Below are 5,000 nucleotides of genomic sequence, written 5' to 3' on the forward strand. Positions count from 1 at the left end.
CGATTATGCCAAAAAAATTTGGTGTGTGGGTGCGTGATTTAAGGACGATTTGGCTGTCATTTTTAGCACACCTCACAACCACTTGATACCCTCCTGGTTTCTTCGTCACTTTGACATGTATTGGACGTTTTTCAATATTTTCCTCTCCATAAACACATTTAATGGAATGATGATTCACCCAACGGGAGTTCATTGGTAGCATTTAAGCAAAAAATTCGGACTTTCCGTATTTTAAACTCTGATTTAGAAATAAAAAATCGAAAAAAGTGGAACTTTTAGGATTTATTGCTGGAAGAAGAGGAACGGAGTTTTAAGAAATAATCTTCTTTTTTTTTTTTCCAACTCGTATGAATTCCTGTGTGTAGAACACAAATTCGCAAAAAGTTTCTAAAACTTCACAAAATTGAAAGTTAGAGGTGCTTAAACCAGAGTTCCGGGAAGATTTTCAGTTTATTTAATTTATGTCTTTATTTACCGAATAAAATTGTCTTATTTCTAGAAACCAATTTATTTTGAATTAACAATGGGCAACGAAGCTAGCAAAAGCAAAACTATGTATCTTTAATATTTATCAGTTCAGTCAAGGTCGACTTAGCTCTTTATCTTCGTGGTAAAGTTCTTGCGCAAGGTCTGTATTTTCTCGGAGATGTTGCCGGAAAGACTTCTGCCCTTGTCTGTTAGCAGTTAGTTGTCAGGGTTCTGAAACCTGCTCATATATCATTCCCAGATATAATGTGAGACTACTCTGATACTCTGTGTGTGTGTGTGTGTGTGTAATACACTGTTAGCTTTTCCACTTGCTTCAATCGTTGAAAGACGGCGATGCTGGGAGACCGCTTTGAAGGGTTTCAGTTGAAAGAATCGAACCCAGTACTTGCCTTTTGGTGGGTGTTTAGGGTTAGCATTAGGGTTATGCCGAAAACGGGTGGTGTGCGTATTCTTTATCCCCCCCCCTTTTTTTTTTAAATCCTGTTATTTATTCTATCGTACTTTTACTGAACGGCTCAGTTGTGAAGCGGTGGTGGACACGGATGGAAGTACAGACACACACGTACGGGGCAGTGCTGAATAGTTCCTGGCTTTGGCTAAAAGAAAATACAGGTGGATCGGCTAATTATGGTTTTATTCAACGTATTCCCCTCTCATATTCACACACTTGCTGCAGCGGCCCCGCAAAAGAAATCAAAAGTTTGGGCCTCCAACCAGGCCTTTCAAGATACTCTTAAAGCCAGGAACTTTTCAGCGCCCCTTAAGTTCATCTGGTGTTCTGACTAGCCGCTGCTAGGACCACTTTTCCTGTATCTCATATTCATTGTATTTTTAACACAGCATGTTTATAAGGGATGTTATCTCAGGACATATATTGCAGCAACTAGCCATATACCTCGTATATCTTGTGTATACAAGATATGATACATTGTTCTCTCCCTCCCTCTCTTTCTTAGCCATTGGACAGCCAAGACTTCGAAGTAATTCTAAAAGAAGTGTGTGTGTGTGTGTGATTTAAATAAGGAGAAGAGAAATTGAAGTTGCCGTCATGATCGTTTCAGTTTTAGCAAGTTTTAAATCTTTTGTTTCGATGAGTTATGTATAAACAGCGAAAAGAAATACAAGAAAACGAGTTGCAATTAACTGCTACACTTTATTCAACTGCTAAATGAATCGGTACAGCAAATGTTGGTACATCTTGAATGATACTGTCTGAAGAAAATGTAATGTCCAGCGGGAAACACGCGTAACGTGTCAGGGCTACCAGCAAATAACTCGCCTCTCTGCCGAGATCCAAACTCAAACGTGGGTTGACTCTATTCTGGCGAGCAAACATAATTTTCCTGTGCTAGGCTGGTCTGTGATGTGAAGAGATTGGACAGCCTGCATTAAACCGAGACTTGCCCATCACGTGACCAGGTCATATGTCCTCTTGTAGAAAACACACGTATGACCCAATTTGCCACTATTTTAGGTTAGACAGCTGAATGAAAAGCGTTCTTCTGCTTTAAAGTAAACATTTTTCTTTTCATTCCATACTACGTAAAAAGTTGTGCAATACATACGTTATATGCAACATGTGTATTAAAATAAGACAAGATAAAATAATTATTATTGATTCCCATCTTCGAGCATCATTATTTGAAACAGAATCAACTTATGGAATACACATACAATGCAAGATAAATTTATATTACCTCATAAACTTGTCAACTCCATGCAAAAAGGTCATAATGTACACAATCTTCCGTCAACGAACTTCTTAGATGTTTGTTAATGAAAAATTGTATACATTCATAAACCTCAGCTTCTGATATATTTTGCTAGGTTACTATGGCTTTTGAGAGAGAAAAAAAAAAAAAAGAAGTAAGGGGGCTATTTGATATGGCTTTAAAAGTTACTACATGGTTGACCTTATCTCAATCTTTGGCTTAAGTTCAAAATGAGAGTCCTTGACCCCTAAGCAGGTCAGAGTGTATTTCTAGTTGGATTGTGAGTTTGCTGCTTTTCAATGTTTTGTACAATAGCTAGGAGCTAGGTGACTATTTTGAAGGAAATGATGTTAAACCTTAGGTAAAAAAGTTATTTTTTATTAAAAAAACTAGTCTGGGAATAGTTTGATACCACCTAGTGTATATGTATATATATATATATATATATATATATAATAATAATAATATTAGGGACAAAATCCAAAATTACAGGTAAAAAACTCAATTAAAATCAATTTATAAAAAATTAAAATTAAATAGAGCCTTATAGTATATATAAAATATATAGTTTTAGGGAAAATAACCAATTTTCAAGAACTCATCGATGAAAATCCACTATCACATATAGAAAAATTAATAATTAAAAGCACAATAAATGAGTATAATATAAAGTAAAGTAAATATCATAAGATAAATATAATAAAAAGATTACACGTGTTTCATAACCAATTTTCAAATAGAAAATAAATTTAAATCGATTAAAATCAATTGAAATTATCGAAAATAAATTCTATTCAAAAATATAGCTACTCTTCAGATCGTAAGTAGAACAATAATTAGATATATATCTCAACCAACAATAAGTACCAAATGAATTAATATGAAATACTTATTATATAAAGATAGAAAAATTATTTTAAAAATATCATAATATAAAAATAATAACCATTCAATAATCATCCCTTCATCCATTATAATAACATGTATATTATATACAAAAAAACATCTTACATAAATTATCATTGTTTTAAATTATCATTGTTTTAAATACAAGTTGAATGAAGTTTAAGTTTAAAATAATAATGAAACAATTGCAGCGTGGAAGGTGTTTATAAGCCATTTAAAATAACACACAAAATCCGTTAGATTCACTTCAACATTTAAATTTAATTTGTCAAAATATTTTCGTCGCTTTGAGACCGCGACCTGTTCACTGACAAAATTCTGTGCTGCATCTGAGATATATATATATATATATATATATACATATATATATATATACACACACACACATACATATTTGCTTCAGGCTTCTTTTAGTTTCTGTCACGCACACACAAAAAGTTGAACATTTTTGGGGGCCTATGACACTCTATGGACCCAAAGTAATGCATGTGTAGAATTTGAATGAAATTGATTGGTTAGTTCTTGAGTTTTAGGCCTTCACACATAGACAGACACACAGACACACATTCTCACAAACACAAATTTGATATGCGCACACATGCACACACCCAAACGCCCATAAACTCACACACTTTCTGTTTGCCTGCCTGACTTTTTCTCTCACATTTGCACAAACACCCACTATGTCTGTCTTTCTCTCTCTCTCTCTCTCTTTCTTTCTCTCTCTGTCCATTTGTCTCTAACTTACACGTAGACAACCACACACACACATTTATCCCAAAATAACAACCACAAAAGTATTTCAAGGTCTCCCTATCACACTATATTTATCCCACCTTAACAACCAGCAAATCATTTGAATGCTGCCGTTTCACAGAACTCAATTCACAAGACGTTCCCGAAACAGTGAGACTTCAGACTAAAATCCTCAGAACCCAATCACTGACTCCGGTAAATGTTATTCTCATAATTATTTTAATTAATTAGAACTCATGCAAACATAAGTTCACTTTCATACTTAACTTTATTGTATTTTTCAAGTAGTTTTTTGCATACTATCAACTGCTAAAAAACTCTTTCTAGTGTTTGCATTTACAGAAAATAATATGAATTATTCTGTTGTGTCTGGGGAGAGTCGTTCTCTTTTGGTGCCTTATAATTTAACACACACACCGGTAAAATTTCCGCTTCTTTCTTTTTATTCTTCTAAAATTTTCGTTGCGTTTTGCAACCTTTTCAATAGTCTTATCTCTCTCCCCAGACACAACAGAATATGCTTTAACACACGAACTCACATGCAGAATCTTGCAAACCAAATCCAAAAGCGAAATATAAATTATAAAAACTCACAAAACCCGTTTGATTCACTTCAACATTTAAATTTAATTTGCCAAAATATTTTCGTTGCTTTGACACTGTGACCTGTTCACAAAATTCCGTGCTAATAGGTCGCGGTTTCAAGGTGACGAAAATATTTTGACAAATTAATGTTGAAGTGAATCTAATGGCATATATTATCATCATCATCATCATCATCATCGTTTAACGTCCGCTTTCCATGCTAGCATGGGTTGGACGATTTGACTGAGGACTGGTGAAACCGGATGGCAACACCAGGCTCCAATCTAATTTGGCAGAGTTTCTACAGCTGGATGCCCTTCCTAACGCCAACCACTCAGAGAGTGTAGTGGGTGCTTTTACGTGTCACCCGCACGAGGGCCAGTCAGGCGGTACTGGCAACGGCCACGCTCAAAATGGTGTCTTTTATGTGCCACCCGCACAAGAGCCAGTCCAGGGGCACTGGCAACGATCTCGCTCGAAAATCCTATGAAGGCCAGTCAGGCGGTACTGACGACGGGCTTCTTTCAGTTTCCGTCTACCAAATCCACTCAC

The 5,000-nt window shown here is 35.4% G+C and overlaps 1 protein-coding gene across 3 annotated transcripts in view; it reads left to right on the forward strand.

Moving 5' to 3' along the window:
- LOC128250759 (uncharacterized) overlaps positions 1–5,000 on the forward strand; it is a 14,210-nt gene that overhangs the window by 1,126 nt on the left and 8,084 nt on the right. Inside the window, exon 1 of one of the 3 annotated variants that reach the window (XM_089340850.1) lies at positions 3,718–4,058. The exons of the other annotated variants lie outside the window; for them this stretch is intronic. The gene's annotated coding sequence lies outside the window, so the exon portion shown is untranslated. Of the gene's footprint in view, positions 1–3,717; positions 4,059–5,000 lie in introns of those variants that run through there. 3 annotated transcript variants of the gene reach the window in all.

This window comes from Octopus bimaculoides, chromosome 24 (assembly GCF_046866305.1).
Source record: "Octopus bimaculoides isolate indiv1 chromosome 24, ASM4686630v1, whole genome shotgun sequence".
Taxonomy (NCBI): domain Eukaryota; kingdom Metazoa; phylum Mollusca; class Cephalopoda; order Octopoda; family Octopodidae; genus Octopus; species Octopus bimaculoides.